The following is an 11,366-nucleotide window of genomic DNA, read 5'->3' on the forward strand; positions in this document are numbered from 1 at the left end:
TTGCCTGGACAGTCACCCAAAGTTCCTCTGCAATGTTGGGACATCCATCTTCAGCCTTACAGGTTTAGAATATCTGACAGATTTTACAGTGAAGCAGGAAATTTGAAGGGCTGTCCTACCCTATATTGGCAAAGTTCATCAGTCACTTTCCTCTGTACTCTGTAGAATGTCTGCAGACTCTTCCATAAAGCAGGAACCCTGAAGAATCATCCCACCTTGTTTTGACAAAGTTCAGAAGTCATTTTCCTGTGGATCCTGCATGTCCAGTTTATATTACATACTATCAAGCAGTCAAGGCAAATGCAGTTTCTTACCCAAATGGCTAATCTTGCCACAATGAAAGCAAACTTCTCTGAAGTAAATTGGTACTGCCAGAATCAGATGTGTCTCATCATGAAAAACCTTAGCTTAAAGGCCATCTTTTGTAGGTTGTTGAAGTGTTTAAAAATCATTTATCTGAAAAACAATAAAAAAACTTAAATGTGTGGCCAAACATAATGGTACATGTCAGGAGGCAGAGGCAGGCAGATTTCTGAGTTTGAGGTCAGCCTGTTCTACAGAGTGAGTTCCAGGACAGTCAAGGCTACACAGAGAAACCCTGTATTAAAAAGCTAAAATAAATAAATTAAATTAAATTGAAAATAACTAAAATAAACAAAAGGTCTTTAAGCTTAAAAAAGCCCTGAAATTGCTGTTGCACAAAATACCTCCTATGAATATAATAGACATGGGTGCCTGGACAACAACAAAGGAAAAAGAAAATCACTTATCTGTCTAAAAATATACCTATTTAACCCTGAAAACATATGTAATGTGACTACAAGTTTGATTATTATAGATTAACTACTAACCTTATTTCTTAAATATTGCATTTTAAATGAGCTGCATAAGAACAATAGAGTAGAAGCATATATACAGTGTAACAAAATTAACTTTAAATGTGTACCCATAGGAGTTTGCAATGGTTCGTGGGTGAACATCGGAGGGTGCTGCGTTGGTCCCCGCCAAGAGACTAAAAGATGACAACAGCAGCCAGACCAACTTTTGAACCTGCCAGAGGTGGAAGAGGAAAAGGAGAAGGGGATTTGAGCCAGCTCTCAAAGCAATATTCAAGCAGAGACCTTCCCTCCCATACAAAGATAAAATACAGACAAACTATACAAGATGCTCCTGAAGAGGTTAGCAACCATGACTTTAGGAGAGAATTGGAGGAGAGAGAGAGAGAGCTGCTGCAAGGGAAAAAAATAGGGACCGTCCAACCCGAGAACATACAACTTCCTCTTCCGTGTCCAAGAAGCCCCACTTAGACCAGATCCCCGCTGCCAACCTTGATGCCGATGACCCTCTCACGGATGAGGACAATGAGGATTTTGAAGAGGAGAGCGATGGTGATGATACTGTGGCTCTTCTGGCAGAGCTGGAGAAAATCAAGAAGGAAAGAGCTGAGAAGCAGGCCAGGAAGGAACAAGAACAAAAAGCAGAAGAAGAGAGAATTCGCATGGAAAATATTCTGAGTGGAAACCCTCTCCTTAATCTCACTGGCCCGTCCCAGCCTCAGGCCAACTTCAAGGTTAAAAAAAAGTGGGTCGATGACGTCGTTTTTAAGAACTGTGCAAAAGGAATAGATGATCAGAAGAAAGACAAAAGATTTGTAAACGACACACTGCGATCTGAGTTTCACAAAAAGTTCATGGAGAAATATATTAAGTAGTACAGTTTTATGTGCTTAATTAAAGTCTGAAATGTTAAGGAAAAAAATGTGTACCCATATACCAAAATCCATGCCAATACAAAATATTTGAGATTGATAGCTGCCTTTTATCCCATATTCCTATATTTCCCTAAATGATAACACACATTTATAAGCCACCAAAGAAATAAAAGCCTCCCACACCCTCCTTGGGAAGGTGGGCATCATGTTCTTCAAACTGCATTCTGTTGTCTGTGGGCAAAGACATCTTTAGGTGTCCCTGAGAAAATCTGAGATAATGGCCACGTCCTGGGAAGACCAGCTATTACCTTTGTTGATCTATATTACCTATCAAGATTCAGGAGGTCTCCCTTGATCAAACCGGATCCATATTATTCCTGAAGGGACCCAGAGCTTCTTGTCTCCTGTGGGAAGAAAAGCAAAAAATAAAAATAAAAAAATCTCTTCTCCAAAGCATTTTTAACTTCCCTTTGAAAAATGTACTTTTGACTTCTTTTTTAAAGTTAAGATAGCCCTAAAGTATCTAGGTTGGTTCAGTTTAGCAGTCCTGCTAAACTGCTCACAATCCCATGTCTGTCAACAGCTGTCTTTTGCTCATCAGCATTCAAAATCAACAAAATACTATATATGACCCAGATGTCCTGTGTTTCCCGTCTTCCGTGGCTCTTTTTGTCTATTTCTTTTACTCTCTTTAAAGACTTTATTATTTTTTAAACTATTTCTTTCTATGACTGTCTATACACATACTCTTTCTTTCTTAAGCCTATGCACATTGTAAAGCACCCTGGAACCTGCTTAGAGTTTTGCTCCATCTGGACCTCTTTTACTGAGTATCTCTCCTCCTTTTTGACCACACGAGCAAACTTTAAACTGCTAAGCTACACCTGAATCCTTCCTGCAGTTCACAGCTCTCAACCCCACTTCTTGGGTTGTGAGAGCCAAGCTTAAAGCTCATGCCACCCAGGTAGGTGACTGAGATCTACATTCAACCTTCCCAGAGATCTAGAATGCTTGAGCTGCCCAGGTTTTATTTAGCTTGTACTTTCTATTTGGTGCTGCCCCGCTGTCTGAACAGGAGTACTTCTCAAAGCAGATGTGTCCTCTTTTGTCAGCTTTCTCAGGCCCTACATGGAAATGTGGGGCCCATGTTGGGCACCAAACTGTCATCGGTTGTTTTTTATTCTTTTGCTCATTCTGGGGCCTGCTACCCGGCTCCCAAATAAAACTCACGGAGTCTGATTATGATGAATGTCCGGCCTTAGCTTGTTTCCAGCTGGCTTTTCTTAAACTATCCCATCTACCTTTTGCCTCTGGGCTTTTTTCCTTTCTTACTTCTGTGTATCTTACTTTCACTCTTCCTCCGTGGCTGGCTGTGTGACTGGGTGGCTGACCCCTTCTTTTCTTGCTTCTAGATCTCCTCTTCCCAGATTTTTTCTATTCATTCTCTCTGCCTGCCAACCCCACCTATCCTTTCTCCTGCCTAGTTATTGGCTGTTCAGCTCTTTATTAGGCCAATCAGACGTTTTAGACAGGCACAGTAACACAGTTTTACAGTTAAACAAGTGCAACATAAAAGCATGCAGCACGTCTTTGAATCTTAAACAAATTTCCCACAGCACAAACAAATGTAATCATCTTTAACTAATAATCTGCACTAGCTCTTTCATAATACCCAGAAATTGGAAACAGCCCAGATTCCCATCAAATGATGAATAGATAAATAAAATGTGATACATTTACACAATAGAATATTATTCAGCAGTTAAGAAAAATGAAATTATGAAGTTTTCAGGTAAATAGATAAAGCTAGAAACAATTGTTTTGAATGAATAAGCCCAGACCCCCACAAAAAATATTGAATATTGAATGCTTTCTCTTTTATATAAGTTAACTTTTAAGCTTTAGAAATGTGTGCCTCAATCCAAATAACCATAGAGGATAGGTAGCTAGCTAGTAAGAGACCATGGGGAAAGGAGAACCTTCCAAGGAAGAAGAAATAGAATACAGTGCTATAAAAAGATAAAAGGGAAACTAGAGTAGGATGATTAAATAGGTAGGAAGACAAAAAGGCAGGGTAAAGGAAGAAATATGAGGAGGGACAACTAACAGTAAGAGCCTGTTCTATGAGAGAGAAGTCATACTTGACACTGTTAATGAGGCCAAGAGCCTGAGACTAGATAGGTCATGGCTTAAGAGAAAGCCTACTACTATTATTCTGCTAAAGAAATATAACAATGACGTGACTCCTAACTGCATAGCTCTATACCCATAAATCAACGCATCACTCATTCCTCATCAGAGAGGCTTCTTCTTGAAGTAGATGGGAATAAAGACAGAGATCCACATGTAGACAGAATATTCTTTTTGAGTTGCTAGCCAGATGCAGAATAACAGGGAGGGCACTAGCCAGATGCAGAATAACAGGGATGGCACTAGCCAGATGCAGAATAACAGGGATGGCACTAGCCAGATGCAGAATAACCTGGAGGCAAGGTAACAGGTGCACGGCAGAAAGCAGGTTTAAAAATACAGGTTAATGTTAGTTCTAAGAGCTACTTAGAAACAAGCCGAAGCTAAGGCCTAGCTTTCGTAATTAACAAGTCTCCATGTCATTTTTTTTTTTTTGGTGAGATGGTGGTCCAAAAAGAAAAGTTCATTTACATAAAGTGCAGATGCAGAATAACAAGGATGGCACTAGCCAGATGCAGAATAACTGGGATACGACCTACCTTGAAGGTTGGACCTACCCTTCGAGTTACAGTGAATAACACTTTCAAAGTTCATGATATCACTTCAGATTGTCTCTAGAATTTTGAGTCCTTTGTAATAACTTCCTCGTTGCATCATGATCATGAAAATGCCTGAACCAGCTGTTAGGAACATTGATCTAAGTCTTGTAGGCATTAGCTAGTATCTTTTGAGGTGGTAAAAAAAAATGGATGCCCCAATGTTACAGAGGAACCTTTGGTGACTGTCCAGGCAGTCAGTTGTTTCTGTCATTTCTAGAGTTTTAAAAGTTGTTTGCTCTGTCTCTCCTGGCCTCTCTACCTTCCTTCTTTCCAGAGTCCTCTCTGATCCCAGAAGTCTCGCTATAGCCCCTGATGAGCTATTGTCCATTTGGCTCTTTATTACAGCAATCACAGCAATGTATCTTCACACCGTGTAGATTTATCTTCACACCCACGACTGGACAAGGTGCAGAGTGAGAGATTTTGGCGCCGTCAGCCCTCACACAAGAACTAATAAGTAGTTTGAAGAGGGAAAAGCTTTCTTCAGCATGGGAACTCTAGAATTGGAGAGAGCAACGGACTCAAGTGGAACGAGATCGGTGGCAGGAAACAGGCTAAGGAGTGATTACAATATCCAAGTGGCAAGTGATGAGGTCAATGTTAGAGGCGATGTACTTGAATCATTCCCCAGGCTGATTGAACAGGACTTGAAAACTGATTATCAGAGTTGAAAGCAAGAAAAGAGCCAAGTTTGACGTGAAGTTGGTAGCTTAAGGGATAAAATGGTTTTTGGCGTTGTCACATATAACAGACTTTTTTAGAAAGGAGAGGTCAAGATTGTAAGTGGTTAGAGCACAGTGACACCTATTAGGCTTCTTGCAGAACAAGGAGGGCCATTGTTCTTTCACTTCTAGCTATTTGGAGCTTACCACACAGACTTCCATATGAGCAAAATCCTGAGAAACAGTAGTATCACAACCCTCAAAGACATCGACCTTCTAATCCTCAAAACCTGGGAATATCTAACCTTCTGCCTGAGTTAGGGCTACTATTACTATAATGAAATACCATGCCCAGTGAAATCCCTGGGGGACCTCTGCTCTTTTCTGAAAAGCAATGGAAGAGGAGTGGATTTCAGGGAGAGGGGAGTGGGGTGGCGCTGGGACTGGAAGAACTGAAGGGAAGGGAAACTGGTTGGGATAAATTGAAAACAACAAAAAATAACTTTTAAAAAAAAAAAGGAAAAGAAAGAAATACCATGACCAAACGTAAACCGAGGAGGAAAGGGTTTGTTTGGCTTACCTTTCAAGTCACTGTTCGTAGTTAAAGGAAGTCAGAGCGGGAACTCAAGGCAGGAACTTGGAGGTAAGAATTGATGCAGAAGCCATGTAGGAGTGCTGCTTACTGACTTGCTCCTCATGGATGCTCAACCTGCTTTCGTACACAACCCAGGACCACTAGCCCAGGGGTGGCACCACCGACAACCTCCCCCATCAATCATTAATAAGAATATGCCTTGACCAACATGGCCGCCGCCGCTGCTGGGAACTGAGGTGCCGCCGCCGGGCAGCCGGGGGGAATCCGCCCGCATCGCCGCCCTCGCCGGCCGGCCTGCCGCGGGGCCCAGAGCACCAGAGGCTGGGGCTGGGGCGGCACCGCGCGGCGGCCGGGGGGTCCCGTTAGAGCAGCCCCGGCGGCTATGCCGAGGGCCCGGAGCGGCCGGCGGAGCAGGGGGCCCGGCGAGAGGGAGGAAACCTTCCTGCGAGTGCGAGCCAACCGGCAAACCCGACTGAATGCTCGGATTGGGAAAATGAAACGGAGGAAGCAAGATGAAGGGCAGGTATGTCCCCTGTGCAGCCGCCCCCTGGCAGGATCGGAGCAGGGGATGAGTAGGCATGTGGAGCACTGCCTTTCCAAGAGGGAAGGCTCCTGCATGGCTGAGGACGATGCTGTGGACATCGAGCATGAGAGCAGCAACCGCTTTGAGGAGTATGAGTGGTGTGGGCAGAAGCGGATACGGGCCACCACACTCCTGGAAGGTGGCTTCCGAGGCTCCGGCTTCGTCATGTGCAGTGGCAAAGAGAACCCAGACAGTGATGCTGACCTGGATGTGGATGGAGATGACACTCTGGAGTATGGGAAACCGCAATACACAGAGGCCGATGTCATCCCTTGCACAGGAGAAGAGCCTGGTGAAGCCAAGGAGAGAGAGGCACTCCGGGGTGCAGTCCTAAATGGTGGTCCCCCCCAGCACCCGCATCACACCTGAGTTCTCTAAATGGGCCAGTGATGAGATGCCATCCACCAGCAATGGTGAAAGCAGCAAGCAGGAGGCCATGCAGAAGCCCTGCAAGAACAGTGACATTGAGAAAATCACCGAAGATTCAGCTGGAACTACTTTTGAGGCCCTGAAGGCTCGTGTNGGGGGGGGGGGGGGGGGGGGACCGGTATAAATGCCTCATCTGCATGGACTCCTACTCGATGCCCCTAACGTCGATCCAGTGTTGGCATGTGCACTGTGAAGAGTGCTGGCTGCGGACTCTGGGTGCCAAGAAGCTCTGCCCTCAGTGCAACACCATCACAGCGCCTGGAGACCTGCGGAGGATCTATCTACTTGTGAGCTAGCCATCCCGGCAGGCCTTGCCTCGATCAACCCCACCTGCCCAACCTCTGTGACAGTGAACCCCTTTCCCTTAGTACATAATTGCACACAGGTTCCCGGTGTACATACACGCACATACACACCCAAACACACATAGAGGACTCCGGAGCCAGAGTGGAGCAGCCTTTCTTGCGTGCTCCTTCTGAACTTGGGGACCATGCCTCTTTTGGCTCTGTTTCCAGTGTGGGGCAGAAAGGTAGGGATGGGGAGTAGCAGGACAAGGCTCCTGAGATCCGTCCCCTAGACTGACTGACAGACATGCAAACACCAGACTGAAGCACATGTAATATAGACTGTGTATGTTTACAATGTTGTGTAAATGGGACACTTTGCCCTCCACCGCCTCCCCTTTGGTTGTACGATTTTCTTTTTTTTTTTCTTTTCTTTTTTTAATGACTCCTGGAAGCAGTGCCCCCTTCAGGGCTGGCTGGGGGCTCGGCCCATCCACCTCTTAAGGTGCCTGCCTGCCTTTCCTCTCCCATGGCATCTCTTCCCTTTCCCATGTGCTCGGTGTTCAGTGGTGTATATTTCTTCTCCCAGACGTGGGCCATGTGCCCCAAGGGATATGATCCTCCTTAGTCTTAGCTCATGGGGCTCATATGAGGAGCTGGGGGGGTAGGGTGAAAGATGGGACCGAGCAGAAACAAGCTGCAGCCGGGCTGGCTGAGGGTGCCTGGCTGCCCAGCCTGCTGTTAAGAGCAACTCCTGGGAGTAGAGTGCTGCTCTGGGCGGAAGTGCTGTCTCCCTTGCTTTCCTGTGCGCCCTGTGGTGTGATGCTGTATCTGTATATTCTATACAAAGGTACTTGTCCTTACCCTTTGTAAACTACATTTGACATGGATTAAACCAATATAAACCAAAAAAAAAAGAAAATGCCTTAAGGCTTGCCTACAACCTGCCCTTATGGGAGGCTTTTGTTTTCTTTTCTTTTGTTTTTGTTTTTAAAGACAGGGTTTCTCTGTGTATGTCTGGTTGTCCTGGAACTTGCTTTGTAGAGCCGGCTGACCTCAAACTCACAGAGATCTACCTGTCTCTGCCTCCCTGAGTGCTAGAATTAAAGGTGTTAGCAACCACTGCCCAGCAGGAAGGCATTTTCTTAACTGACGTTCCTGCCTCTCAAATGACTTTAGTTTGTATCTTTAGCAAAAAAACTATCCAGAACCCCTTCCAATGGGAAAGAAGACTTCTTAGAAAAGAGAGAGTAAGTAGGAGGCTTGAGATGAGGATTGTCTTAGTTTGGCTTCTATCACTATGATAAAACACCATGGCCAAAAGCCACTTGAGGAGGGAAGGGTTGGTTTCAGTTTACAACTCTCTGGTCACAGTCTAATACTGAGGGGCGTCGGAGCAGGGACCTGGAGGCAGGAGCTGATGCAGAGGCCATGGAGGGGTGTTGCTTATGGACTTGCTCCTCGTGACTTGCCCAGCCTGCTTTCTTGCACACCTTGTGACCACCAGCCCAGAGATGGCAGTACCGACAGTGAGTTGGGCCCGCCCCCATCAAATCACTAATCAAAAAGTGCCCCACAGGCCTTTCTGGTCCTGGGCATTTTCTCGATTGAGGTTCCCCTTCCAAAACTACTCTCGCTTGTGTTAAGTTGACATAAAACTATCCATCACAGGGGTATTCTTCCATGATTTTCTGGGTTGACTCAATGGACTCACAAGGGTACTTGTTAAAAAGAAAAGAGGAAGGTAAAAGAGAGAGAGCTACAATAAGAGAAAAGAAGAGCATCGTTTAAAGAGGCTGCGCTGCTGGCTTTGAGAAGGGAAGGCAGGTTTGGGGGTCAAGGAGTGCCGATGGCTTCCAGCTGCTGGGAAGTGCGAACAGACTCTCCTCTAGCACATCCGGGACAGAATGCAGCCTTGTCAACACCTTTGTGTTCTGCTTAGTGAGCTCTAGTTCAGACTCGAATCTCCAGAGCTGGAAATAATCGATTTGTTTTGGCTTAGGTCACTACATCTGTGGTAATTTGCTCTAGCAGCACTGGTATCTTAATCCATTCAGACTAGTCTGAGAAAAAATACCTTTAATGGGCTCGTTTATAGACAGAACTTCATTTCTCACAGTTATGGGACCTGTTTAGTTTAGTTTAGTTTTCCTTGGAGGAAGCAAAGATGGAGGAGACCTGTATCTAGCCACCCACAGTTCCCTGGATCTACACTTGCAGAAGACTATACCTATTAGTCAGAGAGGCCTGTATAGTTATCTGATCTGATTGAAACTGAGGGAAAGGGGATATGACTCAGCTTTTGCAGAATGCCTAGTATCGTCTGCCTTCATTTGATATGATAAAATGCCCTGTTTTCAGAATCACAAATGCTGGAAACCAATCAATGAGAGGTACCAATGCCTCCAAAGCATCCACATGAAAAGAAGACTGCTGCAGGAACTCGGGCTCTGCGAGCAGGCAGAGCTGTTTCAAGTTCCTGGATTGGCTCTAATTGTGTGACTTCGCTGAACTGTACAACTTCTCGGAGTCTATTTCCTCTCCTGGAAAAGGTGGACGCTAGCAGACTCAGAACTAAGTCATTTAAGCAGGCGTATGGTAAGCACTCAGTGACTGGTCACTAGCCACCGTCGTTCTACAGAGTTAAGTGGAATTGAAGAACAGATCATCTCAGTTCATAGCTAAGTCTCCGTTTGTGTGATCTCATTTTTCACTGTGGAATTCATCCCTGCCACTGGTGTGCATACAGGCAAGATAGGCAGAGTGTCACCTGTGACTTGAGAGCAGAAAGGAGTTGGCAGAGATGCTGGAAAGGAGACCAGTATGAAAGGTCAGAAAATGCAGACCTCCGAGAGGGAAATGAGCCTCATCCATCCAATGACCTTGGAGGTGCAAGCATGTAAACAAACCCTGCTGGAAACACATGCATCGTGGTGTGATAGTTCCCCCAGAAGATAAACTCTGTCTTTCCCTTGAAATAGACGCATAGAAGCTTTTGGGCTTCTGTGGTAGTCTCAATGAGAATGGACCCCATAGGCTGATATGTTTGACTGCTTAGTCCCCAGTTAGTTGGTAAACATGTCTGTGGAGGATTAGGAGGTATAGACCTGTTGGGAGAGGTGTGTCCCAGGGGTTGGACTTTGAGGTTTCAAAAGCCCATTGCCAGGTCAGTCAGTCTTACTCCCTCGCCTGCCTGCCCGCCTGCCCGCCTGCCCGCCTGCCCGCCTGCCCGCCTGCCCGCCTGCCCGCCTGCCCGCCTGCCTGCCTGCCTGCCTGCAGATCAGGATGAAGCTCTCAACCTCATGTCTGCCTCTGTGCTGCCTGCCATGATGATCACAGACTAGCCCTCGAAACTTGTAAACAAGTCCCCAGTTAAATGCTTTCTCTTTTAAGGGTTGCTCTTGTCATGGTGCCTCTTCACAGCAATGGAACAGTGCCTAAGAAGTTGGTACCAGGGACTGGGTTTTTACTTTAATAAATCTGACCATGCTGTTTGTTGGAGGAATATGGAAGACTTTGGGCTTTGGACTAGAAAATCAGTCGAACATTATTTGCAGGGCTTAATGGCGTCCTGGTAAGAGCACGGAAGTTATTAGTGCTGAGGGTATATGCTTTCTTTTTATAAAAGAATTAAGTGGCAATGAAGAGGGTGCCTTCCTCTGTAACCATATTGTTGACTACCTTAACTGTCATCATAGAACCTTCATCCAGCAATAGCTGGAAGCAGGCACAGAGATCTACAGAGAAGCACTGGGATGAGCTACGGAAGACCAGCCCAAGAGAGGGAGGAGTGATAATATGAGCAAAGGGGTCAAGACCATGATGGGGATATCCACAGAAACAGGTGACCTGAGCCAGTGAGAGCTCTCTGACTCTGTCTGGACTGATAGCGGGAACACCTGCATAGGACCAAACTAGGCCCACTGAATGTGGAGGACAGTTGTGAGACTTGGACAGTCTGTGAGGCCACTGGCAGTGGGACCAGGATTTATCCCTAATACTTGAACTGGCTTTTTGGAGCCCATTCTTTTTGGAGGGCTACCTTGCTCAGCCTAGATATAGCGGGGAGGGCCTTGGTTCTGCCTCAAAATGAAGTGTCAGACTTTGTTGACTCTCCATGGGAAACCTTACCCTTTCTGAGGAGTGGATGGAGGGTCGGGTGGGGGGAGGAAGGTGAGGGGAGTGGGAATGGGGATAGTCATGTAAAATGAGAAAAGATTGTGTTAAAAAAATTTTAATTAAAAAAAAAGAATTGCCTTGATCATGTCTCTCCACAGCAGTAGAACAGTAACTGAGAAAGCTTTCTAACATTT

The 11,366-nt window shown here is 45.6% G+C and overlaps 2 pseudogenes; both read left to right on the forward strand.

Moving 5' to 3' along the window:
* The first annotated feature begins 962 nt into the window (after window positions 1-962).
* Window positions 963-1,749, forward strand: LOC126494750 (spliceosome-associated protein CWC15 homolog; annotated as a pseudogene).
* Window positions 1,750-5,975: 4,226 nt separating this feature from the next.
* Window positions 5,976-7,436, forward strand: LOC126494753 (E3 ubiquitin-protein ligase RNF220-like; annotated as a pseudogene).
* Window positions 7,437-11,366: the final 3,930 nt, after the last annotated feature.

The sequence above is a fragment of the Alexandromys fortis genome, unplaced genomic scaffold, assembly GCF_014885135.2.
Source record: "Alexandromys fortis isolate MF-2015 unplaced genomic scaffold, M_Fortis_MF-2015_v1.1 scaffold_406, whole genome shotgun sequence".
In the NCBI taxonomy this organism is placed as follows: domain Eukaryota; kingdom Metazoa; phylum Chordata; class Mammalia; order Rodentia; family Cricetidae; genus Alexandromys; species Alexandromys fortis.